The sequence below is a fragment of the Microcaecilia unicolor genome, chromosome 9, assembly GCF_901765095.1.
Source record: "Microcaecilia unicolor chromosome 9, aMicUni1.1, whole genome shotgun sequence".
Taxonomy (NCBI): domain Eukaryota; kingdom Metazoa; phylum Chordata; class Amphibia; order Gymnophiona; family Siphonopidae; genus Microcaecilia; species Microcaecilia unicolor.
Genome location: NC_044039.1, coordinates 142820531 through 142835379, shown reverse-complemented (window position 1 = coordinate 142835379; position 14849 = coordinate 142820531).

Below are 14849 nucleotides of genomic sequence, written 5' to 3'. Positions count from 1 at the left end.
TTGTGTATCTGGATTTTCAAAAGGCATTTGACAAAGTACCCCATGAAAAACTCCAGAGGAAATTGCAGAGTCATGGGATAGGAGGTAGTGTTCTATTGTGGATTAAAAACTGGTTAAAAGATAGAAAACAGAGAGTAAGGTTAAATGGTCAGTATTCTCAACGGAGAAAGGTAGTTAGTGGGGTTCCTCAGGGGTCTGTGCTGGGACTCTGCTTTTTAACATATTTATAAATGATCTAGAGACGGGAGAAACTAGTGAGGTAATTAAACTTGCTGACAACACAAAGTTATTCAATGTTGCTAAATCACAATTGTGAAAAATTAGAAGAGGATCTTACAAGACTGGGAAACTGGGCATTCAAATGGCAGATGGCGTTTAATGTGAACAAGTGCAAAGTGATGCATGCAGCACAGAGGAACCCAAATTCTAGCTACGTGATGCAAGGTTCCACATTAGGAGTCACCAACCAGGAAAGGGATCTAGGTGTCATTGTTGATGATACGTTGAAACCCTCTGCTCAGTGTGCAACTGTGGCTAAGAAAGCAAATACAATGTTAGGTATTATTAGGAAAGGAATAGAAAACAAAAATGAGGATGTTATAATGCTCTAGTATCACTCAATAGTGTGACCGCACTTCAAATACTGTGCAATTCTGGTTACCGCATCCCAAAAAAGATATAGTGGAATTAGAAAAATGGCGATGTAAATGATAAAGGGGATGGGACGACGTCCCTATCAGGAAAGGCTAAAGCAGCTAGGGCTCTTCAACTTAGAGAAAAGACGGCTGAGGGGAGATATGATAGAGGTCTATAAAATAATGAGTGGAGTGGAATGGGTAGAAGTGAATCACTTCTTTACTCTTTCCAAAAACACTAGGACTAAGGGCACACAATGAAGCTACAGAGTAGTAAATTTAAAAATCGGAGAAAATATTTCTTCACTCAACATGTGACTAAACTGTGGAATTTGTTGCCAGAGAATGTGATAAAGGCAGATAGCAGGGTTTTAAAAAGGTTTGGATAACTTCATAAAAGTCCATAAGCCATTACTGAGATGGACTTTGGAAAAATCTACTGCTTATTTCTAGGATATAAGGAGGTGTATTTTCAAAGCACTTAGCCTTCCAAACTTCCATAGGTTTCTATGGAACTTTGGAAGGCTAAGTGCTTTGAAAATAAGCCCCTATCTACTAGTAGTAATGGCACTGTTCCACTGTATTTTGGTAACACTACCTTACACACTTATCAGTTGAACATACAGAGTCATGCAGTTAGTGAAAATATCTGTTTTTTTAAAGTAGGAAAGTCTCATAGGTCGCTAGGGTTACCATTGTTGTAATACCCTAATTCTGCGACAGTTGTAATCATCGACGTACCCTACCAACTTCCTTTATTCTTTTTTATTAATGTTTTTGCTTTTTATCTTCTTTTTAACTTTTTTGGTAAAAGGATTACCCTTAATATATTTTCACTAATACTGCATACTCTAAGGAGCTTAGTTTATAAATGGTTTATCATTTTGACAAATAACGTTGTACTAAAAAGCTCACACACTAAGTTGAGCTTTTTAGTACAACGTTATTTGTCAAAATGATAAACCGTTTATAAACTAAGCTCCTTAGAGTATGCAGTATTAGTGAAAATATATTAAGGGTAATCCTTTTACCAAAAAAGTTAAAAAGAAGATAAAAAGCAAAAACATTAATAAAAAAGAATAAAGGAGGTTGGTAGGGTACGTCGATGATTACAACTGTCGCAAAATTAGGGTATTACAACAATGGTAACCCTAGTGACCTATGAGACTTCCCTACTTTAAAAAACAGATATTTTCACTAACTGCATGACTCTGTATGTTCAACTGATAAGTATTTCTAGGATAAGCAGCATAAAATGTATTGTACTATTTTGGGATCTTGCCAGGTACTTGTAACCTGGATAGGCCACTGTTGGAAACAGGATGCTGGGCTTGATGGACCTTCGGTCTGTCCCAGTATAGCAATGTTCTTAGGTAATGCATCTGGAAAAGTAAAATATCATACTTCCCATATTCAGGCAGCGGTGATCAGCATTTTTTTCAAATGCTATCCGTCGCCGGCTAGATTAGCTTCGGATATTTGGTGCCCAGGCTATGTCCAGGCACCAGCACTGAATATCTGAGGCTAATTCAAAGGGCCCTGGTTGCTGGAGCTAATGCAGGTCACAGCCAATATTCAGTCTGGACCCACATAAGACAGTTATGCGGGTCTTGGCTGAATATTGGTCTGGACTCGCATAACTTTTTTTTCTTTTTTTCTCCTCCAAGCCCCCTCCTGGACCCTGAACCAGCCTCCCTCCTCTCATCCACCTTCCCCAGCCTGCAACAATAAGAAACCCTCCTTGTCCTCCCCTCAGGAAGGTCCCACCACCCCCCTGGTCTGCATAGGTCCCTCGAGCCTACCTCCTCTCCCTGGTGGTCCAATGGGGGCAGGAGCAAAGCCCACTTGCTCCTGTCCCATGTGGTTTCCACAAGAAAATGGCTGCCACAACCTCTGTAGACCAGGTGGGTAGGGGGGGTTCTTACTGCTGCAGGCTGCGGGAGGGTATTTGAGGGCTAGTTTGTGGTGCTGACTAGTAGTAATAGAAGTAGGGAGTGGACTCAGAGGGGGAAAAAAAAACAAAACAAGTTATGTGGGTCTCAGCCAATATTCAGTGCCAGGACTCACATAACAAAGTGGCTGAAATTAGGACAGTTTTTTAGTTGTCCTAATTTCAGCTGCTTAGCTATGGGAGTCCTGGCTCTGAATATTGCCAACACCTGCATAACTGTCTGCTCCTTCCCAGTGCTGCCCCGTGTACTGCCCCTGACCTGCCCACTTTCAACATGGGTAGTCAGAGACAATATTCAGCTGCACTGCCCAGTTTACTGCTGCTGAATATCAGTGGTTGGGCGGCTCAAAGCAATTAAAGCAGGCAGGAGCCCCTCCTGCTCTCTGAAATAACTTAGAATATCAGGCCCTTAGATTACGTGACAGGTATTTTTTATTGTTTCTATTGCTCCTCTACTCCCACTTCTCCCACCCAGGGTGTCCTTTTCCCCAGGCAACTCGCTTTGGGAAACCAAACTGTGTGTATTCACTGTGCACTTCAGTTCCGAGACTTGCAAATCTCTCCTCTGCAATTCAGAGACTTCCCCCTCGGTTCTTGGGTCTAGGTGGGGTGGGCAACCAAAGACCACGTTTGCACAAAATGAACCTTTTTTATTATTTCCTGGTCCTGCCCACTAGGGCTGGCCCCTCCCAGGGCAACCTACCAGGCTGGCAATTCCAGCCCTTATGGTCTTAATGACCCCTAGAAAATCTTCCCACCTTCTGCCTGTAGTATAGTAGAGGCACTTTTTGGGGGGAGGGGATCACACATAGATGGTAACAAATTAGTATGTAAGCTACACCAATATCCAGTGACTTCACTACATTCATCTGATATTGACTGAAATTGATAGAAGCATCTCATAATTATTTAGCCTGTGGTACCATGTACCAGATGCAAATCTGAAAAGATATTCCAGTAATTTTCTCTCTTGACCTTGGGTGGCCAATTACTGTTGAGATCATTACATTTGTTGCTTTTTTACATTCCTCTGTGTATAGTTGATTTGTTCCCACACTCAACTAGTGTTTAAATTCAGTGTCTACAACTAAGACATTCTTATCTCAAGATACTCTCCCCCATGAGTTTCATGTCTCCGGTCTTCAAGGTCAAAACATTACTGTTTCCGTCTGGCTAATAACAGCCTGACACTGTGCCATTCTCTGCCAGTTCTTCACTCAGAAAGAATCTGAAAATCCACAAAACCCCCAGTAATGTTCAGATATATCTTAGGTTTCAATTTCTTTATAAATCTTCCTGGACTTCACTCAGGATCCAGGCTGTCATCAAGGAGAGAGAACAAATATATAGAACATAGTCCTGGGACCATCTACCTGCCATGACAGTTACTACTACTACTAATCATTTCTATAATGCTACTAGATGTATGCAATTCTGTACAAATTATATGCAGTTACTTTCTCTGTCCCCAGAGGGCTCACAATCTAAGTTTTGGTACCTAGGGTAATGGAGGGTTAAGTGACTTGCCCAACGTCACCAGTAGCTGAAGTGGGAATCAAGCCCAGGTTATCAGGCGCAAAGCCCACTGCACTAACCATTAGACCACTCTTCCACTTCTGTTCACAAGAGTCCCAGTGTTTTTACCAGCAGGGAGGAGTTTTCAGTTTTCAAATAACCCATTTATCCACATTTTGGGAGTAATGTTAGGGTGATGATCATGATTTTTTTTTTTTTTTTTGGGGTGGGGAGGCAAGGATCCTAAAAGTTAATTGGGAGAGGTGCAAGGCTGAAGGTTTGCCTAAGGCACCTAATACTCTTGCTAGGCATTTCAATCATGTCTGTCCTCTTTTGAAAAATCACCATTGACTTCCTATCAAGTTCCGCATTATTCACAAAGTTCTCACTTATTAGGCTCTTCATTCAGGTTTGCCCCCTACCTTTCTAGTCCGATTACCCCATATTATCCTCGTCACGTTCTTCGCTCAGCTTTTGATTCCCGCCTCACTATCTCTCCTCTTCATTGTGCAAGGCTTGACTCCACCCGGCACTCTGCCTTCTTTTGCCTCGCCCCTTTCCTTTGGAATTCCCTGTCCACCGATTTAAGATCTCAAGTTTCTTACCCCCGTTTTCGCTGTCTCCTTAAAGCCCATTTATTCCTTTCAGCATTTAGTTGCCCCCCTTCAACCTCAGCAATGGACCCAGGTCCAGCCTCAGCTGGCTCCCAGCAGCCACCCTCTTCCCTTCTCCCCAGTTTCCTACCCCTCTGCTCCCTCTCTCCTTCTCTGTCCTATTTGATTATGGAGTGCCTTTCTCTTTTCCTTTTAGTATTGTATACTGTTTTGATTCTATTTTGAAAGACGGTATATTAAGTACCTCAATAAACATAAACACTGGCCCTGCTTAAGATTTACAGGCCCACATGTGTTTTGAGATCCATGGATACAAAGCTACTCCTAATTCCAGAAATTTATTTATTTATAGTATTTTCTAACCTGCACAATCTCAAAATTCTAGGTAACTTACAGAAAAACATATCTAAATCAGAAACAATTTGAAATTACAATATTAAAATACAAAAAACAATCAAAAATGTTGGACAATAAACAAATTATCCCATCAATCAGGCAGACCCACACTATAGAGACATGGGTTCTGGCTTTCTCCTTAGCAGCCCCTGCAAAATTGAACAAACTGCCACTTTTTGAAAATTTAATGAAGTACCAAGTAATGATTCTATCGTTGTGAAAATAAATGCATGTGATGGACGACAGACACTGTGATATCTAAAGCAGGTTTGTCCAAGTTTACTTGTCAAGGGCTCCAAACAGGCCAGGTTTTCAAGGTATCCCTAATGAATAGGCATGAGAAAGATTTACATGCCCACTACATCCATAGTATGCCGCTCTCTCATGCAATAGTTTGTAGGGATATACTGAAAACCTGATCTGTTTGCTGCCTTCAAGGACTGAACTTGGACAAGTCTGAACTACAGGCTTTGTTTTTCAAACAGGCTTATGGCTAATAAATGCATTGTTCTTTTCTGTAAGTTGGCAACCTCCTCAGTTGTTGTTAGTTTTGTCTTATTTGTTTGTTTATTGGTAACCCGCTCAGAACTGCAGATGAGATGGGAAATCAATATTTTAAATAAATAAGTAAGTAAATACTTTGACTAAGAGTGGAGGAGTGGCCTAATGGTTAGAGCACCAGTCTTGAAATCTAGAGGTGGCCTGTTCAAATCCCACTGCTGCTCCTTGTGATCTTGGGCAAGTCACTTAACCCTCCATTTCCTCAGGTACAAAATTAGATTGTGAGCTCTCCTGGGACAGAGAAATATCCAGTGTACCTGAATGTAACTCACCTTGAGCTACTACTGAAAAAGGTGAGAGCAAAATATAAATAAATAAGAGCTGCAAGTCATCCACAAGCATATCAAACCAACTTATCATGATGGTGCCTCCAATAGATGTGTTGTATCCACAAATATATCTTCAAAAAGATGGCTAAAATTGTTCACACACTAATAAACAATAGTAACCACTAGTGAACAACAAGTTGAACCCCACTCAACTTCATGATAGGAGGAAAAGACCTCAGATGTTGCAAAGTATTCCTACCTGCCCTGTCAATGATGGGTTAGAATAATGAGCTTTCAGCAACTATTATAATCATTGGCCAAAAGCCTCCTCCTCCAGCATAATTTTTCAAAATGTTTTTTTCTAGAATCAAATTTTTAATTTTTTCACGTCTTTATATTGTCTTAAATCATTATCTTTTAATTCTTAGAATTTTCAGTAGCTTTATCCAAACAACATGCTGCAGTGACACGTATCTGAACGAGTAGATCCTTACAGGCACGCGTTTCACCTTAGCTTCATCAGGGGATCTCCATGTAGGTCAATTTGCAGTGCTTGCTGCCCATATACCGCTCTGCTTTTTCTGTGTCATTGCTGCTGAATTCAAGAAGCCACAACTGCCTCACCACTTTCTAGTTATTGAATCCACCCTCAAATGAGCTAGGACTCATGCTTTGGCTCCCCCAGGTAGAAAGACTACGACACTAGAGTCATTTGGGAGGAAGGTTTATCATGCCTCAATGCTTATTGCTCACTTCCAGTCCTACCAGCTCTATACGAGCCTTTGCTTGAAATCTTTGCTATGCAGTACACTTAGACTTGTAGATTCACTCCCTCAGGAGCAGGCTGCAGAGCTTCACCAGTTAGCCAGTAAGTAGCTGGAGTTTAGAAAGTATCTGGTCAGGGGTACTTATGATTCTTTTGATATCGCGCAGATTCTGCCATGGGTGTGGGGAAGGCAGACTCTCATGGCTGCGTGTCTCTGAGCTAGAACCAGCAATTCAAGAGAGGTTGTACCTTGCTGAGGAGACAATCTTTTTGGGGACCAGGTGGAGGAGGTCGCTGATCTCATAAAGAAACATACTGATACTATCCAGTCCTATCTCTGCAGCCTCCTAGAAGTTTTTCAAGATGGCCTAGGCAGCAACCCTACTACTCTCAAAGGCATAGGTTTCTGCCACCTTCTCGCTCTGCCCAGCAGCCCCAGGCCCAGCACTCTCCGCCTTGCCAGTCCCATCCTCAGAAGTCCCATTCAGCTCCCCAGTTAAAGCAAGGGACGAGCTTTTGACTGGCTCCAAATAACCATCCCAGACAGCCTACTGGTAGGGGGGAGGCTGAATTTTTTTCCAGCAAATATGGCCTCTTTAACCTCCGATTGGTGGGTTCTTCAAATAGTCTATCTTGGTTATGTCCTACATTGGCATCAAAGACCACCAATTTGCCCACTGAGAACATCACTCATCAGTTCTCAGCACAAGCAGGTACTTGCAGAGGAAATCTCCGCCTTTCAGGCCAATGCAGTTGAACCCATGCCACCAGGAGAAGGAAAGGGATTCTATTCCAGGTACTTCCTTGTGCTCATGGGCTTTTTCTTTCTTTCTTTCTTTCTTTCTTTCTTTCTTTCTTTCTTTCTTTCTTTCTTGATCTGTATTGTGAAGAATTTGAATTCTATGTTTTTATGGGATTTTCTGTATGTATTTTTGTAAGCTATTCTGGACAAGGGCGGGTTAAAAATAATAAATCCAACCCAATCCAATTTCGTCCCATCCTAAACCTAAGGGCACTGAACAAATTCCTTGTCAAAGAAAATTTCAGGATGATTTCTCTTGGCACCATATTTCCCATGATATAGGAAAAAGACTGGCTATGCTACCTGGACATAAAGGATGCCTATACCCACATCTTGATATTTCACAGTCACAGGAAGTTTCTCAGATTCCAAATAGGGAAACACCACTACCAGTAACACGTGTGTTTGCGCAGACTGGGAGTATATGTGTTTCCCTATCTGGGTGATTGGCTGGTCAAGAGCACATCACAGGAGGAAGTGACTAAGGGGCTCATTTTCAAAGCACTTAGACTTACAAAGTTCCATAGTAACCTATGGAACTTTGTAAGTCTAAGTGCTTTGAAAATACACCTCGGAGTCATGCACCTAACTATTTGGGTATTGGAGCTACTAGAGTTTGTGATAAACTATCCCAAAGTCTCACCTTCTCCCAGTTCAGCAATTGGAATACATAGGATCCCTGCTCGATATATTACAGGCTTGGGCTTTTCTTCCCCAAGCCAGAGCAAAGGCCTTGGTAACACTCATCTCGCAAGCCTGAAACAGCAAGCAGGTCACAGCTCAGCAAATGTTGAGATTAATGGGCCACATGATCTCAACAGTCAAGTCACTCCCATGGCATGTCTCCATTTGAGAGAGGCCCAGTGGACCCTAGCTTCCCAGTGGTCTCAGGTGGCTGGGAATCTAGTAAATGTAATCCAGATTCCTCCTGAGTTGACTCATGCCCTTCTCTGGTGGACAAGTTGGTTGAATTTGACTCTGGGACTGCCATTCCAAATTCCACCTCCTCAGAAGGTGTTAACAATGGATGTATCCAACTTGGGTTGGGGAGCTCATATAGATGGGCTTCACACCAAAGGTACTTGGTCTGTTCAGGAAACAGCTTACCATATCAACTTCTTTGAGCTCAGGGCCATTTGGAACGCTCTAAAGGCTTTCAGAGATTGGCTACAGAACCAAATTATTCTCATTCAAATGGACAACCAGGTTGCAATGTTCTATGTGAACAAGTAGGTGGTATGGCACCCTCCTTATGAGTCAGGAGGCAGTGGGGATGTGGCAGTGGGCCTTCCTTTATGGAATGGTCCTCCAAGCCATGTACCTAGTAGGAAAGAACAATTGCTTGGCGGACAGACTGAACAGAGTTTTACATGAGTGGTCTCTCAACATGGGCATCACCAGCAAGATCTTCAGAGAGCGGGGCACCCCCTCAGTGGATCTTTTTGCCACTCATCTCAACAAGAAGGTTCCCCAGTTCTGTTCCAGCATGAGATCACATGGCAGACTAGCAGGTTAAGGACAGCTTCTAACTGCTCCCTTCAAGCCGCCATCTTGCCTCGCTCCCCTCTTTATGTGGTTTATTGTAGCCAGTTAAGTGCTGAATATCGCACTTAACCGGATATGTTTTAGCCAGCTACACGTGCCCGGCTTGACTATCTGGGAATAAAGCTGGCATTAGTTGAATATCCTCCCTTAGATGTTTATGTAGTTAATTTTTTAAAAATATATGCATACTCTTTGCACATTCATTTGACACAGCGTGTTTGCTCTTTATCTTCGTAATAATCCAATCTTCCAGTACAATGTGGGTACTTTGGGGCCTTTTTTCTAAGCAGTGGTAGGGCTAACGCATGGGTAGTGCACATCAAACTGACTCTACTGCAGGAGTAGAACAGGTGCCCTGCGGTAGTTTCGAAGTTGGTGCATGCTGTTTCCTGCAGTAGAAAATATTTTTCTATTTTCTACTGTGGGAGAATTCCTGGCAGTAATCAGTAGAGCAGCCACATTAGTGTACGCTGCCTGATTACGGCATGAGTAGCGCATGGTCAATGGGTGGCAGTAAGTGCTCAGGCAGTAAATAGCCATGCACTACTTTTAATTCTAGCGCATGGCTATTTACTGCCCCCATTAAAAAAAGCCCTTTTCTCAGCTGCGGTACAAAATGGCCCAGCACATGCCAATTTCACGCGTCCACACTACCACGGGCCACATTTTACCGTGGCTTAGTAAAAGGACACTTTTGTGTTTGAATATCAACAGGTTGGTTTGTGTATGTTTTGCTGGTTTGAGGTATATTTTTATTAAGATGTTCATATTCACTCCTTACAGTGTGAGTCTCCTACATTGTTCTCTTTAGGGGTGTGTGATTGAAAAATTTGTGTTTTGTTCCTTTTGTTGTAGCATTTATGGGATTATTTGTTTTATTAAGGGTTTTTGTTTTTGTAAATTTTATTTCGGGGTAATGACATCAATAGTGTGTACTATTCTTCAATAGTTCATTTTACTAGGCAATATCGCATACTATTGATGACAGAGGGAAAAACCCTCCTAAATTTCAGATTTTTTCTATTATTTCAGCTTGACAATAACATGAAGCAACATGGGGAAATGTTATTTCAAATGAATTCAAATACCTGAGGGGTCCTTTTATGAAGCTGCGGCAAAAGGGGGCCTGTGCAAGTGTTGGCACATGTTTTTGACACTTGCTGAGACTCCCTTTTACCACGGCGGGTAAAATGCAGGTCTTTGGATTTTTTTCAAGAAATGGCCATACTGCAAGTGAAGCACTTGCTGTGCGGCCATTTTGGGGGGAGTACTTGGGTGGTGGTAAGGGCTCCTGCACTAACCTGGTGGTAACCAGGCAGCACCCAGCACTGCCCGATTACCGCCAGGTACACATCAGTGCTACAAAAATTGAAATATTGTTGTAGCACCGCAAATGGCACGTGCTGGGGGGAGGGAACTATCACCAGGCTGCTGCAGTAGCCCAGCGGTACTTCCCTTTTAGCAACTGGAATTATTTCCGCTTCGTAAAAGGTCCCCTAACAGGCTTATTTTCGAAAGAGAAGGACGCCCATCTTTCGACACAAATCGCAAGATGGGCATCGTTCTCACAGGGTCGCCCAAATCGGCATAATCGAAAGCCGATTTTGGGCGTCCTCAACTGCTTTCCGTCGTGGGGATAACCAAAGTTCACGGGGGGGGGGGGGGGGGGGGTCGGAAGCATAGCGAAGGCGGGTCTGGGGCGTGCTTAACACATGGGCATCCTCGGCCGATAATGGAAAAAAGAAGGGCGTCCCTGACGAACACTTGGACAACTTTACTTGGTCCGTTTTTTTTTTACGACCAAGCCACAAAAATGTGCCCTAAATGACCAGATGACCACCGGAGGGAATCGGGGATGACCTCCCCTTACTCCCCCAGTGGTGGATGACCTCCCCTTACTCCCCCAATGGTCACTAACCCCCTCCCACCCTAAAAAAAAAAATTTAAATATTTTTTCCAGCCTCTATGCCAGCCTCTAATATCATACCCAGCTCCATGACAGCAGTATGCAGGTCCCTGAAGCAGTTTTAGTGGGTACTGCAGTGCACTTCAGGCAGGTGGACCCAGGCCCATCCCCCCCTACCTGTTACACTTGTGGTGGTAAATGTGAGCCCTCCAAAACCCACCACAAATCCACTGTACCCACATGTAGGTGCCCCCCTTCATCCTTAAGGGCTATGGTAGTGGTGTACAGTTGTGGGGAGTGGGTTTTTTTTTTTTGGGGGGGGGGTTGGGGGGCTCAGCACACAAGGTAAGGGAGCTATGCACCTGGGAGCTTTTTCTGAAGTCCAATGCAGTGCCCCTAGGGTGGCCGGTTGGTGTCCTGGCATGTCAGGGGGACCAGTGCACTACGAATGCTGGCTCCTCCCACGACCAAAGGATTTGGTCGTTTCTGAGATGGGCGTCCTTGGTTTCCATTATCGCTGAAAATCGGGTACGACCATCTCTAATGACGACCATCTCTAAGGTCGACCTAAATGTTGAGATTTGGGTGTCCCCGACCGTATTATCGAAACAAAAGATGGATGCCCATCTTGTTTCGATAATACGGGTTTCCCCGCCCCTTCTCGGGGATATCCTGCAAGGATGTCCTCAGGAAAACTTGGGCGCCCCATTCAACTATGCCCCTCCACATCTCTTTACAGATGATGCCTTGCATGTACACACCTTGCACTCCAGGTGGTGTCGGCGATTGCCCCCACAAACTAAACCAAAGCTTGCAGGGCAGCTGTCAATGCAATATGATATTCCAGATGTGTACATCTGGGGGGGGGGGGGATTCTATATACAGTGCCAAAAGTTAAGTGCCGAAAAGATCAGCATTGAGCCCCTATTCTATAATGGGCATCCAACCTTTATGGAATACCGACATAATGTGCAGATCGTGCTTAACTTTGTTTGCAAGACTTAAGCCTGATATAAACACTTTATAGAAAAAGGATGACATGTAATTAAAGCAAAACTTAAATGACCTCATAACTGAAGTGAGCTTTGACAGCAGCTTCAGAGGTTGGGAAGTAAGACCAATGCCTTACAGACTTCTACAGATCAGAATCAAGGCTGGAGTGGGCTTCAACAACAACTCTTGTAGTTGGGAAGTTGGACCAGTGCCAGACAGACTTCTACAGTCTTTGCCCCAAAATTGACAGGGACAGAGATTAATGAAGAAGCGGAACCTGTGCAGGGTGCCAGATTCAACTCTGGCCACCTTGTTGGGCAGACTGGGTGGATTGTGCAGATCTTGCCTGCCGACATTTTCTGTGCTACTGTGATTTCTATGGGTTACAAGCATTTTACTCAAGTATTCTGTAATTTGCCCACACAATATGCAGATACCCGTATGGGCATGGTGCAACACCATGCTTACTTTTTACCTGCATTTGGTGGGGGGTGTTCCCAGGGGCAGGGACTGCAATAACACACATACTTTCATATTTTCAAATGTGCACACCCATTTTTTTACTGAAAAAAGTAGAAGATGGCAATCTGTGTGTGGGTACAGTACATTTGCCTAGGGGTAAAAAATTCAGTATACTTTGTAGCTCTGTTAGTGCTTTGAAAACTGCCCCCATAACAATTGATGCCACTATTTAAATAAATACTAGAGGCACTGTCATATAAGTTAGCTCCTACAATTATTTACCAGCACCACAAAGTCCTAGGGTCTGATTAGCTAAGTTCTCTTTCCTCTTTCTGAGGCAGATATCGTGGAGGGGCATAATCGAAAGGGGCGTCCATCTTTAAGGACGTCCATCTTTGAGAATGTCCCCGCGATGGGGCGGTACGAACCGTATTTTTAAAAAAGATGGGCGTCCATCATAGGCGGTCGGTGGCCCAACTGTTTGGGGAGGCTAAAGGGGACAGGGTTAGGGATGGGGCCAGGGGTGGAGCTTAAATCCATAATTGTCCGATAACACATAGAAAAAAATAAATAAATAAAAATAAAAGTCACAATTAATACCTTTTATTAAATTTAGATATTAGATATGTATCATATGTCAAAGAATAAAGTGGTTGCTCAAAGCATATTCTAAGCACAATCGCTCAACTGCAAAACACTATGCACAACTTTGTGCAAAAACACACTCAGAACCTTACTGTACCATAAATATTACACTGGGCAGAACCTAATACACCAATATACCACCCATATGGAAAATGCAGACCGTCAACAATATGAAACAAGGGATCATATCATCACAATTCTCATGTAGTGCCATAAAACACCCTAATTCATGTTTAATGTGGGATAAAATGCCATAAATAAGTAAATAAATATAAACTTTTAATGTTGAGCACCTGATTCTCAAAGTGGACATATTCCAAACACTATAATGAAAATAAAATGATCTTTTCTACCTTTGTTGTCTGGTTGTCCGATTCTGCTGCTATCTGTTCTCAGTGCAGGTCAGGAAGTCATCCTCCTTAAATATCTCCCTGGCTACCCAGCCAACCCCTCCCCTCCCCCTGCTCTCCCAGCAGTAAGGTAAACAAACCATAAACCAATTTCTGCAATTGGTTACACAAGGCTAGAGGGCTTTCACTGCAGCTCCTGCTGTGAGGATGGAGGTAAATCAACAATTTAAACCTCTCAGAGCACAGCAGGGGAGGCTTAGCCTATCCAAGCCTCTTATACCGGGCGCCTATGGCGTCCATCTTTCGTTTTGAAAATACAGTTTGGATGGACCAAATGCCATGGATTTGGTCCTTTCTGAGATGGGCTTTTTTTATTTTTTTTGTGATAATGGAAACTAAAAACGCCAAGCTCAGAAACATCCTAATCCAAGCCATTTGGTCGTGGGAGGGACAAATGTACAACACTACCATAGCTCTTAGGGGTGAAGGGGGCAACTACATGTGGGTACAGTGGGTTTCTCCCATTCACCACTACAATTGTTACAGGTAGGGGGGAGATGGGCCTGGGTCTGCCTGCCTGAAGTGCACTGCAGTACCCACTGAAAGTTGTCCAGGGACAGGACTTGTTGCTGCTGTATAACCTTGGCACAGCAGTTCACACCTGAAGACTAATCTCGCTGAAAACGTCCTTTATTTGAATAAGCACCTTTACTCACAGTTAACTGCAGATCAGAGGTTGTGCCCCACTGGCAACGAGTCTCCCTGGTACTGAGATTAGCAGTAGGTCCGAGCTGGCAGAATGGTGTACAATGCCCTCTTTCAGCAACATTCAAGATAAGAACTAAGTGCTGTAACGTGGCTAACACATGAAAGGGATCTAAAACTGTTCCTACAAAAATGGCCAGTACCTCATGGAAACAAAGCAGGGCACACTCTGACCCAGTAAGCAGAGGGAAAAGCACCATGGGAGTAGAGCCTACCAACTACCAACATCGTGAGCATTTAACACAAGCTAGTGGAATCACGGAGCCCAATACCCTACACCCACCACAATGCATTGCTGATGTGACTCTGCAGTGCCCATAACAGAAAAGGTGTCTCACTCACCCGAGACCCACATCAGAACCAGGGAAAGGCTGTCAGAGGATAGAACACATTCTGCTGTCATGGAGGTGGGTACGGCATTTGAGGCTGGCATACAGGCTGGGAAAACATTTTTTTAAAGAGGGTTTTTTTTGGTGGGAGGGGATTAGTGACCATTTGGGGAGTCAGGGGAGGTCATCCCCGAATCCCTCCGGTGGTCATCTGGGGCACTTTTTTGGGACTTGGACCTGAAAAAAAAGGGTCCAAATAAAGCGGACCAAATTCTCGTCAAAAATGCCCTTCTTGTTTCGATTATCAGCTAAAGACGCCCATCTCTCCTCAGCTGATAACCACGC